The following is a 16,148-nucleotide window of genomic DNA, read 5'->3' on the forward strand; positions in this document are numbered from 1 at the left end:
TAAGTTTATAACTAATGATATTTAAGAAATGTAATCATGAACAGTAGCAATCATCCAAAGATTGGTAGAAATAAAATAAAATTTAAAGTTATTTTTCCAATTATATTTTTCAAAGAAATTCATGAAAAATAATGAACTTTATTTCATTCTCGATGAGTAGTAAATGATGATGATGATGATGATTCATAGTGATGCAATTAAAGATTCCTTGAGGATTTAAGATCTTTATTCCAGCTTGATCTTTGTAGGAAATACAAATGGTAAGACTCTTTCTCTTTTAATCTCCTTTGACCTGGACTATTTTTGTTTGTTGTTGTTGTTGTTGTTGTTGTTGTTGTTGTTGTTGTTTCTAGGAAAGTATCTCTTAAACTCAATCCAAATATTGTAGAAAGTCTCTGAAAGTTAAATGAAACCTTAAATCTATATTTTAGAAAAGATAGCACTGAATAAAGAAAGAGATGTTTTGTAAAATTAAAATGGTCATTTTATTAAATTAAATCCCCCTATGTTTTAAGGGAAAATATTACTTTTTAAAGACCAATTAAAATATGTATCAGCATTCTTCATAGAATTATCTGCATTTTATGCCAAGAAAGGGCCATGGACAAAGATGTATGTTCATCGTTTATGAAATTAAGGAACATTGACGATAATGGATATATAGTAACATAACAGAAACAAGAACACAGAATTTAACATGGCTATACAGAAATACATTGCAAGTAGTAGAAGGAAGATTACATCATTTACCTTGCTTTTTTGAAGGTCAAGACAGAAGCTGAGATGTTTGAAAATGGATCCATATGATTTTAAGTGATAAACTGAAGGTGGAAAAAGTATCCACCCGGAGCAAAAAGAAGAATAAGTGTACAAACACCATCATGAACAAAGTCTAGAAAAATATTTTTTTAATTCTTTTTTAATCTTTATTTATTTCTGAGACAGAGAGACAGAGAGAGAGAGAGAGAGAAAGACAGAGTGTGAGCGGTGGTGGGGTGGAGAGAGAGGGGGCGACACAGAATCCAAAGCAGGTTGTAGGCTCTGAGCTGTCAACACAAAGCCAGATGCAGGTTTCAAACTCACAAACCGTGAGATCATGACCTGAGCCAAAGTTGGACACTTAATCGACTCAGCCACCCAAGCACCCCCCACATTTTTTTTAATTTAGATATAATTAATATATAATACTAGTTTCGGGTATACAACATAATAATTCAATATTGGTATATTTTGCAAAATGGTCACCACAATAAGTCTAATTAACATCTATCACCATAAATTGTTACCAAGGACATTTCCTTACAATCCCTATAGCAACTGTAATTTATAACTGACTGTTAACCTTTCATGTATATCTTTTCTCATATTTTTTAAGAGTTATTTATTTATTTTGAGAGAGGCAAGGAGGGGCAGAGAGAAAGGGAGAGAGAGAATCCCAAGCAGGCTCTGTGCTGTCAGTGCAGAGCCTGATGCAGGGCTCAATCCCACAAACTATGAGATAATGACCTGACAGGAAATCAAGAGTGGGCCACTTAACTAACCGAGCCACTCAGGCACCGCTATTTTTTTCTCGTATTTTTTTGCTATTTGTCCATGTGTGTCCGTCTTTTTCACTGCAGCCTGCTTTTTCTAGTACCTCTATTGTTATTACCACAATGCTGAGGATGCATTAGATGAATTCCAACCTTCGGATATGAGATTGCAGTAATTTACTTTATGGTTCGTTTATATTCAAAAAGTAATACTGAAAATGATGGCATCAAATACTCAGTAACCTTGATGCTTCATGATTGATCTCAGAACACATATTCCATTCCATTTCTTCACATGAAGAAACTTCAAAGTAATTTTATTTATTTATTTTTAATTCCATTTATTTATTTTATTTCTTTAAGTTTATTATTATTATTATTATTTTTTTTTTTGAGAAACAGAGAGAAGCAGAGAGAGGAGAGAGATAGCTCTGTCAGAGCAAAGCCTGATATGGGGCTTGAACTCATGAACTATGAGATCATGACCTGAGGCGAAACCAAGAATCAGACATTTAACCGACTGAGCCACCTAGGCACCCTACATCAAAGGAATTTTAAATCCAAAATAGATTCCCTTTGACATTTTATAAATATAAGTGAGAATGAAAAATTGATGTAGATATTTTTGACTTTTGTATTAAAGAGGTAGTCTTTATAAAGGTGCTGCATTTAAATCTGTAAAATATGCTCTTCATGTGTTATAATCCAGAATGCTTTAGTCCTCTTCCATGATATATTATAGATAATTGTTTAACTTTAAAGTTTCTGTTGTTACCAAATTTCTATCAAAGCTATAGATTACAACTTCAATAGGGACATATTAAAAAGTAAAAGCTAGTGATAGCTCTTCGAGAGAATTCTATGTCTTGAAACGGTTTGTATTTATTTATACAAATATACAATAAGTCACTTCAGTAATATAGATTTCCATGTATAGTTAGACGGTTTAATGATGTCCAGCTTTTAAATATACATAATACTAAACAGAAAAGTATGAAAATTACGGATCTTGTGGAAAATGGAATTGTATACATAATAATGTCCATTAATTTGGAAACATTTCATCATGTAAATTATTAAGGATTCAATTATATTATTTTAAATTGTTATACTTTTTATTATAATTTTAAATCTTTACTAAAAATGATTTAGAAATTGTATTATTCCCCTCTAAATGCCACATGAAACATAGATTATAAGTATTTATATTGCACATTAATTTTCAAACTGGAGGCTTTATGTTCAACATGTATAGATTTTATTTGCTTTTTATTTTAGGTAATATTATAAGCAATATTTGAATGTTCATCTGGGTTACTATGAAAAATATTCATTTCACACAAAGGAAAAGGTTATAATTCAGGTAATCAACAAATGCTTTTCAAACTCTTTAGTGGCTGGTTTCAGTCTTACATCCAAAAGACAGTTGGAACTCATATTGGCAGGCTTTGTAGCATGGTGTTAAGAGCTTGTGATTTGGATTCAGATTGCTGAGAACTGAAGCCCAAAACACTCAAACTATAATCCTGGGCAATTTATTCACTCTCTCTGTATATAGGTTTCTCCTTTACAGAGTAAGGACAGTAATAGTAGATATGCTGGTGATATGCTTATCTTTTTTAATGATGTAGCAAATATTCAACAAGTTTTTATTGTTATTGTATTTATTTGGATTTTTTAATTTTCAATAATTTCTAATATATTATCAAATAATAACTTGTCATTCAAAACTGAAACTTTGGAGCACATTCTCATGAACTAATATTTAGTGAGAAAACTCATTAATTATTTTAGAATATATAGTATTTTATCACACTGAGATTTACATTAACCTATCATTTTATATTTTTGTAAATTTTACTTGACCTTATTGATAGAAATTTTCTGGAAAAAAGAAAATTTATTTTTCCTTTGTCATAATTTTCTCATATAAATTAAATTTAGTTGCTTCTTTAGTAAACATCTTTTTACTAAAAGACCATTTAACAAAAACTCTAAATAGCTATGGATTATTAAAGTAAAACTATCATTGAACCAGCATCCTGATCAAATCATTATGGCCAGTGTGGATATTTTTTCTCTAATTTTTTATAACTAGCAATAATTATCATCAAGAAGTTTAGACATTTTTATAAATGCTGACAGAAGTGCTCACTTAAAAAACGCATGGCTTCTGAGGATTTATGAGTACATGTGTATACCCAAAAGGTAGTTTGGTCTGAAATAGATGACACTCAACTACTTCCTGTTAGAAGTAAGAAAATGTGTTAATTGCATTTAATATAGTTTATTACACTGTAGTCAACACAGGCCATCTGTCCACACAGCTGCCTCTTGGTGGTTTCAGCAAAGTGAGTGTATGTATTTTAAGGGGAAGCACAATTGAAAAAAGCAAAACAGCCCACATTGATTGACTTGGTGTTACACGACTATGTGCTATTTTTTTTTTAATTTATACTGAGTAAATACGATGTTTACCAGATTTCCTCTTGGGGTAAGAAGTGACTTTGCTAACAGTGTGTCTTGATAAACTACTTTACTGAAACTAAATGTGAGGGTTTGTACTGACTAAAGACAAAAAAAAATTAAAACCCTTAAAATGCTTTGTTTAATATATATAAGTAGAAATGTGGGTCTGGGATTAAGGAGAGGGTAGAGAGCATCGAGAGAGGGGCTAGAGAAGGATGAGACAATATGGCAAGGACCTAGAAATTGTGTTAGAGAAATGAGTTGGGGTCCTATTTTTTTTCCCTGTGTACAGTCATCTTTTTGTGAGTGTTAATTCTCAATTAGGATATGAAAGGATTCAAGGATGCCAGGCAAAGGTCAAGGTCACAAATGCAGAATGTGCCTCCACACTAGCCCTCTTCAGTGGTATTTGTGTAGCTGCTCATGTTTGAGTTCTTTATAAGAATGACAGTAGTTGAAAAGCCCATAAGATGCCAGCACCATAGAAGTCCCAGCAAGGTCCCCTTTCTTCACATTGACATACTTGTCATAATACCTCTAGTAACCTCTTTGAAATGCTCCAGCAATGGCTTTTGGGGAAAAATTCCACATCAGTATCCAGCTTGACAGCTCTCCTAGTTTGAAATCCAGGAGCTTCTTCTCATTCACTGGTACAGATGACATCATTGTGGAGTCCTGGGTGTCCACTATGCCACCTGAGGAGAACTCCAGTTGGGGTACTTTTAAGAGCAAGAATGATCACTATATAATTGGTTATTAGCATTTCTGTGATGTATTCCAGAAAAGTATTCCATTAATAATGGAATAATGTATTCCATTAAAAGTTTAGTAAAGTATACTAGTCACACGCAAGAATTGTCATAAATAAAAAAAAAATGTCACAAATATGTTTTTGCTTGGTAAAGATCAAAGACAATGCCGTATTGATAGTTGTGTTCAGGTAAGAATCAAAGGGAAAATCATTGAGTGATGGAGTCAGACCTAAACAGAACAAACTTAGGTGAAAAACTTCTAGAAGGATAAAGATAATCATGCAAACCTATTACCCCCTTTAAGTTCACAGTTACCTTGAGATGAGGATGCAACCATCCCCAGGCAGACGAACCTTAACTAACTGAAAGTGAACTTAATATAATGTTACTATAATTGGCATAAGCTTAATTTATGAGGAAAAAGTGGCCTAAACAGGTTTCTCTGTTGTGTTGCTTTTTGAGGAATGATACTTGAAGATAAGCTCGTTAATTCCAGTCAGAATATAGTGAGTGCTTTTCTGTGCCAGATAGTTTTAAGTCACTATATATATCACAGTGAATAAAGGAAACAGAAATCCTTGCGCATGTGATGATTACACTCTAATGGAGAGAAGAGGCAAAGAAAAAAATAAACGAGTCAGATACACAGTATGTTAGTTGATAATAAATACTATGAAGTAAATAAAGCTGGCAAGGAATTATTAGGGAGAGGACATAATTTTTATTTGAGCAAAGACCAAAGGAAATGAAAGTACAAATCAGACAGAGACCTGTGTAAAGAGTCCCAGACATAGGGAAAAAAAAAAAAAAGAGTACCAGACATAGGAATGTGTAAAAACCCTGATGCTCAATTTGACCTGGCTGTTCAAGAAAGAACAAGAAGATCTGTAATCACAGATTATAATAGTGTCTTAATGTCAATCTTCTCTTGATGGAAATATCACCAAAGTGAGTACTAGCTGAACTAATCAATATAGATTTATTTTATAAACAGAATTATTGAGTAATATTTCAAATTTTCTGTCTGACACATTTATAACCCCTAACCTATACAAGAGCATATACTACCCTGAAATGTTATTTTAGTATTACTCTTTTTATCCCTACTCCATAAGCAAAGTAACTAGGTATTATTTTGGATCCCTCTGTTATTTAATGCCATGGTTAGACATGGGGATGACACAATATATGAAACATTTCTGGAGATCTTTATTCTCTTTTATCAGAATAAAACTGATAGGGTGTCAGAAGTACAAGAGAAAATAAACAAGATATATCATATAAAATATATATGCATTCATTTCTTCATTTCAACGTATTTATTGAGAAACTGCTGTATGCAAGCAGTGTGTTAAGCATTGGAATTACCGTACTATAAACAGACATGATTTTGTTCTTAAGATGGTGGTAGGAAATTCATGCAGCATGCAAATGATACACCAAGAGAATATGAAAAAAGACGTTTTATGGAAGCATGTAGTGGCAGGGACTCCTCTCGCCTTGGAGATCAGAGAAGGCCTCACAAAATAAGAAGATACTAAAACTCTCACGGGATAGAAAGTATTATTTTGGTTAAAGATAAAGTGATCAAAGATGCTAAATGATACTGATAATGGGAATATTTCCAGTTCTAACAATTGGTCACAGGATTGGGCAAAGGGGATATGATAGGAGGTACGTAGAGTCTGGGCACAGTGGTAAAAATGCAGATTGAAGGATATTCATAAGAGAGTGGAGGAGAGGGATCCTTGGACCTACACCTAAACCAAGGCCTAATGGAAGCCCCCTTATGGAGTTTTGTGATGGATAGTGAGGAAAAATGAGGCAGGAAGTGAAGGTGGTATTAAAAGTGTTTTTTTAAAGATTAGAATTATATAGCATTTTCCTATGTTTATAACCACTGTTTTAAATTGATGAATAACATAAAGTTGATGTCAGTCACTGAGGGGATTTCCTTAGAGGGGAGGGGAAAGGATTTAAAACAGAGGTGAAAGAGAAGGCCTTAGGTAATGCCAATAACTATTCATCCAGAAGGCAGAGTATGTGTTTCCCACGCAAGGAGATTCACATACTCAGGAGATCAAGAATTTCTCTTCTCATGCCTTCAATTTTCTCAGTGGGAAACTAAAAGTAGGATTACCAGTTAACTGGCAATTAGAGAGTGGGTCTTGGTAATTTAAGAAGAGAGAGTACATGAAACAGTTGCTGAGTTGAATGGTCATGAATTTAAATTAAAACCTTCAGGCAGCCATGTTCAGGATTGGGTTTGCAGGTGGGGTATAGGTAGGGTTTAGGTTAAACTAAATATTGTAGCTGCATCAAGTGCATATGATGAAAGGAGAGAGTTGTAGAGAAATTGAGATTGTATACAAGGGAGTAGGTGAATGATGAAAGATAGAATTTAGCCTGTGTTAAGGGAGGAGTAAAGACATCAGAGGCTCTAGACATTACAAATGTAGCTGAATCAATGAATAAAACATTCCAGTGGTGTCTAAGAGTTATTAGAGATGGGATACTAAAATGAGTCAGCTGGAAAGATGGAGGTGGTGTCCAAAGAATAGTGTTGACATTGAAATTATAGTAGCCAGCTGTTCATATTGACAAGGGTAGGTAATAAGCAAGGGATTAGGTAATGGTCACTGGAGGAGAGGAGGTGAAGGAATTGTGAAGCCAGAGTATCAGATACATTATCTACCTGAATTTTGAAGTTATTATGACTTATGATAGAACGAATGTTGCAGAAAGTTTATATGTCTCAGCCGCAATCCACATCCAGCTCCAGGTCTGTGGGCCAAAGTTATTACACATTTAAGGTATGAGGATCTTTTCGGACCATTTTGTCTTCAAAATTGTAAAATTTGAGGTGGTCATGAGGCATTTTAGGGACATGTGTCTCAGTAGGTGTGACATAATCTCACTGCCCACACATAAACAGCAGTTTTCTTTAGTGAATATTCAGGAAATCCCTTGATTAGCAATTTCCCTCCATACACAGAACAGTAAATTGACATGCACTTCAAATTTATTAAACCTTTGCACTCTGACTCTGACTTTGTTCTACCCAATTAGAGTTCAGCATTTGTTGAAAATGTGTTAACTCTCATCGCTGGCAGAACAGGCAAGAGGGCCCAGTGGTATATTCTGTGCAGCCAAGAAGTGGCCTGGTGATCACAGTTGTCAGATAGATAGTGGCCTTTAGGATGCCACAATGTCTTCCAGGAGCCATCAGTAATTTTCTAAACCTTTCAAATGTTCATTTTATAAGAATTGCGATAATCTGTGAACTTTGAATCATTGGAGAAATTCAATATTTAAAATAACTCATCTCATCTTCAGGATCCTAGAGTGTTCAGACATCTGAAGTAGGGAGTCGTTTTATATTACTGTCTATGTCTATATATGAGAAATGCATTATCGAAAATCTTTTTACTTAATAAAAGCTTATATTAGTTTACTAAGGTCCTATATAATGTGTGGTATTAACAAATTACAAAGAAATGGGCTTCTCACTCATTCTCTAACTAGTCCTGGGACAATATGAAACTACTCAGAGTTTCTATATATTCTCTACCCATCATGTCCTAAGGCCTATTTTCCTCATTGGCCATCTAGGTACTGGGGTAAATAAGGCAGAGTGAAAACCAAGAGATTCTTTATGAACAATTATTATGACTATTCCTGGATGATGTTTTTGAAATAAAAATATTCTGATAGGACCAAGAAAAATACATCTTTAAAACTAGTAGTGAAATGGAATTAAATAAAACAGACATGAGAACATTTCTGTTATAAAGGCAGAATTAGTGATCAATTTAATCCTAACATGAAATAATTACATTATCTATCTCCTATTAAATTCATACTATTTTCTCTTTGCCAGAGACAGGTTTTCCAGGTGTATAAGTGTAGATATTTTCTTGCTCTAAATATTTGTTTCTATTAAAACAGTTCTAAAAATATTTTATGTATCAATATTTCTGCATGTCTGTGAGTATATCTTCATGCAGGTACCATATACCTCATAAAATGGAATTGATAAAATAAAGATGTGAATTTTTATATTGATAAATAATTGATACAAAGTTTCCTGATAGTTTGTGTTCCTAATAATAATGTGTAACATTAAAGTTTCACACACATTATCAAAAATTTATATCAATTAATTTGTTCTAAGTCTTTGACAAGCTAAGTTCTGAAAATGACATAGTATTGATTGCTACATAAATGCATTTTTTTATGCTAGAGGTCACATATTTTAAATATTTTCATTTGTTTCCTCTGCTCTACCTATTCATAACTTTCACTGTTTTTCTTCTGTTAAAATTTTCTCATCGTATTAAAGCAATATGTATATTGTAGGACTGATTCCTTTATCATTATTATTAATGTGGTTTCTCTAATTTTTATTTTATTTTATTTTATTAACTTTATTTATTTATTTTGAGAGAGTACCTGCATGCACACATGAGCGGGGAGGGGCAGAAAGAGAGGGAGAGAGAGAGAAACTCTCAAGCAGGCCTTGTGGTATCAGCACAGAGTCAGAAGAAGGGCTCAGTCTCAGGACTTATGAGATCATAACCTGAGCCAAAATCAAGAGTATTATGCCTAACTGACTGAGCCACCCAGGTGTCCCAGAATTCAATTTGTTTACGGAAAAATTTACTCTTGCTAAGAGATAAAAATTTACATTAATGTAGTCATCTGTTATTTACATTTTGATTGCCAAAATTCAAATCTTGCTTATAAAAGCCTTCTCTACTCCAATATATTGTATTTTAAAATTCTCATATTCCTTTGTAGTACTTTTATGGTAACCACTTTTTTAAAAAACATATAAATATGAATTTCACCTCATTTTATCTTGGTGTAATGGAAAATGTAAACTTTTTTATTTTACATAACTACCTAATTGTTAAAAAAATCATTTTATAATTAATAATTTCCTTACTAATATGAAGAACCACATTTGCCATTTAACAAAAGGCTCTACTATTTTCTATTGATATGTGTATTCCTGTCATGATATATAGTTAGATATAAATATAGATATTTTACTAATGTACATTTGAAATGGTTAATACATGGAAGTAAGCTGTTTGTTCAAAATTTTTTGGTCACTCGGAATGTTTGTTCTCTAATATGAAATTTAGGAAAATTTTGTCAAGTTTCAAAAGTATCTATATGATATTTTAACTTGACATCTTCATATAGTTGTGTTTTCTTTTTTTTTTTAATTTTTTTAATGTTTATTTTTGAGACAGAGAGAGACAGAGCATGAACCGGGAGGGTCAGAGAGAGAGAGGGAGACTCAGAATCGGAAGCAGGCTCCAGGCTCTGAGCTGTCAGCACAGAGCCCGACGCGGGGCTCAAATTCACGGACGTGAGATCATGACCTAAGCCAAAGTCAGACGCTTAACCAACTGAGCCACCCAGGCGCCCCTATATAGTTGTGTTTTCCTATCCAAGACAAGTTTGGGTTTCATTCATGAAGTCCTTCTTTGGATCACTCCTTAGAAACAACTTTTTCTTCCTATTAGCTTTTTATAATTTCTATTAATGAATTTGCTGATGTTATTTTCATTTATTTGGCTGCCGAAATTGCTATCTACTCTTACCTTATATTATCTAGCTACTTGCTGCTTTTATGCGGCTATAGTACTCATACTGACAGTTTTGTAACCAGCCATTTAAGTAAATTTTATTTTATTTTATTTTATTTTTAAGTTTATTTATTTATTTTGAGAGGTAGAGAGTGAATGTGAGAGTGGGAGAGGGGCAGAGAGAAAAGGAGAGAGAATCCCAAGCAGGCTCTTGGGAGCCGTCAGCCCAGAGTCCCCATGTCGGGCTGGAACCCCTGAACAGTGAGATTAGGACCTGAGGCAAGATCAACAGGTGGATACTTAACTGACAAAGCTACCCAGGTGCCCTTAACTGAATTTTAATATTGTGCCCATAATATTTCAGTTTTAAATTATCTTTAAATTTTCTACAGGTGTGTCATCTATTGATATTAGCATTTTTGTTTGTTTTCAAAATATAGGCTTATTTCTTTTCCTTTGGTCAAATTTGTTTAGACAAACTTAACAGGACTGGTATGTGCTTGTGTTGCTCATAAGTATGTTTAGCATATTTTTAGTGGAGAAATATTAAACATGATCTTAGAATAACCTTGTTAAAAGATTAAGATTCGTGGGCAATGGGGTAATATAAATTACATATGCTTGTGAAAAACTTCCAACATCACAACTTAGTATTTTATTTGTTTTATGATTAATCCTGTTTTTGACTGAGATTACTTGCTCTGGAGCTAACTGACAAAATTTAGTTTCTAAATTCCAACAAAGCCCACTCAAACAGTAGAAACCACACTGCAGGAATTGCAGTGCACAGTCTGTGTGGCAATACCTCTGTCCCCTGCCTCATTGCCATATAAAGAGGTGATTAGATGAGGGAAATAGGTTCTTCATGGGAGACAAGAGTTCCGGATTTTAATAATGTCCTTCTACATTCATCGGCAAGGTATGGTTTCTATCACAGAGTTTCATGTTCCCATAGAGACCCATTAAAATAGATTGTTTTAGTATCTATTCAAACTTCCTGGTCTAGAGAACTGCCAGAATTTCATAACTCAAAGTGAAGGAGGCCCAGGCAAGAGATGACAGGGGACAGCTTGCACTCTCTGCTTGCATGGACAGGGTTCTGGCATGTATCTGGGCTATGGAAAGTATAGCTGAAGTAGGCATGGCTCCAGCCTGCTTGCCAGCACTCTTCACAGCTGCCCAAGGAACAGCCTTGCTGCTATGGGGTGAGGAGAGAAAAAGGCAATGGCTACCAGGAAGGTGGACAGAGCTCAAGAAGGGTGTCTGGGAGCTATGGATGCAGGAACATGGTGATGCCACCAGCAGGCAGTCTCAGAAGGAAGATCCAAACTCTTCAGGAACTGTTGGTAGTTAGTAACCTTCATAAATTTATCACCAACCTTCCTCTTTTCTCCTTCCTCCCACAATTGAATGTTAGACTCAGGGGAACTTTGTGCCTGGAAAAAGAGGCAGGGAAATAGCCCCATGGTACAAGGAAACTCTAATATTGAAATCAAAAATGATCTAGTGACTAAATTTTTTGTAATGAATTACATTAGAAAATCACCAGATAATACTAAATTCACATAACACAAAGGATGAGATATGTTAATTGGTAACTTAAATATTTCCCCACAACTATCAGGCCATATGGTCGTAGCACATGATGTTGATATCATTTATTAACAAAAACAAAAATATTTTATGTTTATACACAATTCATACCTGACATGTATGCCAAAATCTGGTTCTCCAAACTAGAACAATATTTTTTTTAAAATTGTTATCGCCTGGGAGCTACACCATAGCAATTTCATAATCTTAGGGTTTGAGAACCTATTACCCTGTTTTTTGCTTGCTTGTTTGCTTGTTTGTTTGTTATACAACTTTTCCGGGGATTCTCATGTGTAAACAGTGCAGAGAACCACTGCTTTAACACAGGACTTCTCAGACTGTCGCGTGCATACAAATTACCAGGATGTCGTATTGAAACTGAAGAGTCTAAGCAGGTCTATCAAGCTGCCTACTGACGCCAAAGCTGCTAGTCTAAGACTACAGCTTTAATAGAAGGTTCCGTAGCACATTTTAAATGGATAATTGGCATTATCTATTTTGAGAAATTATATTTAAATTTACTCTTGAAATATCTTGTGCCTTGTGCTGTGTGTGTGTGGCGGGGGTGGGGATGGGTGTGTGAGAGAGAGATCACGCATTGCATTGAAAATGTACTGGCCTTTTCACATGTCATTCAAATTATCATCTCTTCACTCACTCCATTTCTCTTGTATTTGTGTTTACTTTTTCTTTTTCATTTGTAATTTTTTCAATTTGGTACATGGAGGGTATTTTTTTCTTGATTAGGTTAGCTGGTGGCGTATCTGTGTTACATTTTTAACAATTTAGGTATTTCTTTGTAAAATAAACACTTTACCATTTTATTATTTTTCTAGTTTATTAGTTTTTATTACATTATTTTTCTGTTTTTCTTACATTAATTTTATTATTATTTACTGTCACTTTTATTCAATACACAGCATTTTCCTTTTCTGGTTTAGGAATATAAGACTTTTTAACTCTTTAAACATATCTTTAGCTATTATTAGCCAAACAGCTATCTTTAGCCATCCTTTGCCATAGCCAGGAGTTGGGGGAAATAGCCCGTTCTTTACAGTTATTATCTGTATTCTGCAATTTGTGTTTAAATTTCTCTTGAATTTTATTGGTTGTTTTTTTTTCTTTTTACTATTAAACACATTTTTTTTTTAATTTTCATAAGGGAATGTGATGTTATTTTCTGTAAATATTGACATTTTCTATTTGGCCTAACATATGGGTAATTTTTACAATATTTCCATGCACTCTTAAAGAGAATAATAGCCTCTGTTTTCAATTCATACGGAATTTAAATTAATCTATTAGATCAGACTTATTTTGATGATGGGGTTCTCTATACACTTTAAAAATTTATCCAGTTGATCTGTTATCTCTCTTGTATTTTACTCTATTTCTCCATTTATTTCTTAAAAGGCTTTCATGTTCAATTTTATGGTTACTGTATATTCATGATTATAATATTTTAGTATCTCCTTTTTTTTTTTTTATCTATTGCTTTTGCTTTGAAATCAAACTTTGGTTTTTTTCCCCATGCTGAACATATATTTGGCTGAACATTTAATTTCCAACATTTTGAGTTACTCTGTGTTATATATGTCTGTAATATTACAAATATGTTAAATCTATTTTTAAAATTTAACTGGATATATTCATCCTATGTATATTTATTTGTATATTTTATAGGAATGACCACATTTGTTTTTACTTGCTCTTTCATTTTTTTTTTTTTTTTGCTTTGCTGTTTATTTTTTCTTTTTTATCTTCTATGTTTATCTTCATGGTATTATGTATTTCGAAGTTTAATAGATTTTTTCGTATACCAATTACAATATTTATTAGCATTTATGTCTACTGGTTTTTAATTCAAGTATAATTAACAGTATTATATTAATGTGAAGTGTATAATATGATTCAACAATTCTATACATTTCTCAGTGTTCAGCAAGATAAGTGTAGTCTTAATCCCCTTTATCTTTTCCCCCCTCCTCCCCACATCCTATCTACTAACCACAAGTTTGTTCTCTGTATTTAAGAGTTTACTATTATTTTGGGTTTTTTTTCTTCAATTGCTCACTTGTTTTGTTTCTAAAATTACACATACGAGTGAAATTATATGGTATTTGTCTTTCTCTGACTGACTTATTTCACTTACCATTATACTCTCTATATCTGTCCATATTGTTGTAAATGGCAAGATTAATTTTTTTTACGGCTCAACAATATTTCATTGTATGTAATTATTATATTTAATCATAATTATAATTATTGTCATATATAATATATAAGTATATATTAGTTATAATATATTATTATTTCATTATATAGATTATATATTAGTATATTAGTATATTATATATAACATTACTTATAATTATTATAATACTGAGCAGTATTATAGCTGATATATGTCACATTCTTTATCCATTCATCTCTTATGGACACTTGGGTTGCTTCCTTATCTTGGCTATTATAAATAATGCTGAGATATGCATAGGGATGTCTATATCTTTTTGAATTTACTTTGAGTAAAGAAAGACCCAATAGTGGAATTACTGGATCATATGGTAATTCTGTTTTTAATTGGAGCAGCCTCTCTGAAAAATAGGTTGCCACTTCCTCAAAAATTAAAAATAGAGTTATCTATTTTTAAGTATTAAGAAATGAGAAAAGTATCACCAAATACTTACTACTCCTCTTTTATGCCACTTCTCTTAAGTATGTTATTATTTTATATTTTTAAGATTCATGCTCTTATATTCTGTTTATAAAACAAAAAAACTGAATTTCCACCATCATCCAGACTAGTTCTACACTAAAATGATGTGATTGACCACACCAACTCTTTTCACAGCTTCTGCATTTCTGAGATTTATATTATGGATTATTTATGGATTATCTAGATTCATCAAGTTGTTCTTTTGAACTTACCCAAAAATAAATGCTTGCTTCCTTGCTTGTCTTCTTAGTTTTTCAACTGAAAATGCATTCCATCTTAAAATGTAAATTATTTTCTGTTGCCTGAATGTGAACGCTTCTATAAATGAAATCATATAACAAGTATTCTTTTATGCCTTATTTATGTTTCATATCATTATGTTTTATAGACTCATGTTTGTTGACTATAGCACTAGCACATTCCTTTTCTCTGTTGTATAATATTCCATTATTTGACTGCACTGCCATTTATTCTTTCATTCTAGTGTTCAAGGATATTTGGATTGTTTCTAGTTATGAGCTATTTCAAAGTAGCTTTAAATATTCTTATATATAGTTCTCATGCATATGTTCACATAACTCACTGCTGTGTATATCACATCTTTATTATAAGGTATATTACTAAGAAATAATTTATTTCCGAAAATATTTTTATCAGTTATGATATCATTAGAGTTCTTATAGCTCCACATTTTGCCCACAAGTGATACAGTCAGAAGTAATTTTAGACATTCTAGTAGGCATAGTTTCTAATCATTTTTTTTTATTATCTATGAATTTAAGTATGTTTTAGTATACTTATTGGCAATTTGAATAAATATTTTAACAAACTGTCTCATTTCTTCTTCTTATTTTATTTTTGCAATGTCTATCTCCTCAATGTCTTTCCAATGTCTATCTCCTCCTTTTTGTATTTTCTCTATATAAGTCCCTTGATGCCTAGAAGAATTATAAATATTAGCTTATATTTTCTGCCTTATTTTCTCATGTTCTTAAAGGTGCCTTTCAATAGGCACAATTTCTTAAATTAATTTTCACTGTTCTATTTTCTTTAATGATCAATAAAATTTATACATTATAAAAATAACTTTATACTTTGTGGTTATGAAAATATTCTCAAGGATTATATTTTCACAGCCTCACTTTATAGTAATTTACTTATTTATTTAATTTGCTTTTTCACTTAGTTTTATAATCTATCTACACTTAATATTTTAATATAGTAGAGGTAGGGATCCATGTTTCATATTTTATACACCGATATCCTATTTCCAACACCACTCATGGAAAAAAAGCATTGTTTTCCACTGTATTGAATATCCATCTTGTTATAAATAACTTACCAAGTAACATTTATAATGATTATATTTATATTTTAGTTCCATTTCTCTATTTGCTAGACATGCACCAATACTAAAGTGACTTAATTACTATAGCTCTATTATAAATGTTGATAATGAAAATCTTTCCTCCTTATTGTTCTTATC

The 16,148-nt window shown here is 32.4% G+C and overlaps 1 pseudogene; it reads right to left on the reverse strand.

The window, feature by feature from the left end:
- Positions 1-4,400: 4,400 nt before the first annotated feature.
- Positions 4,401-4,667, reverse strand: LOC123609752 (annotated as a pseudogene).
- Between the last annotated feature and the right edge of the window lie 11,481 nt (positions 4,668-16,148).

Source organism: Leopardus geoffroyi, chromosome B2 (genome assembly GCF_018350155.1).
Source record: "Leopardus geoffroyi isolate Oge1 chromosome B2, O.geoffroyi_Oge1_pat1.0, whole genome shotgun sequence".
Taxonomy (NCBI): domain Eukaryota; kingdom Metazoa; phylum Chordata; class Mammalia; order Carnivora; family Felidae; genus Leopardus; species Leopardus geoffroyi.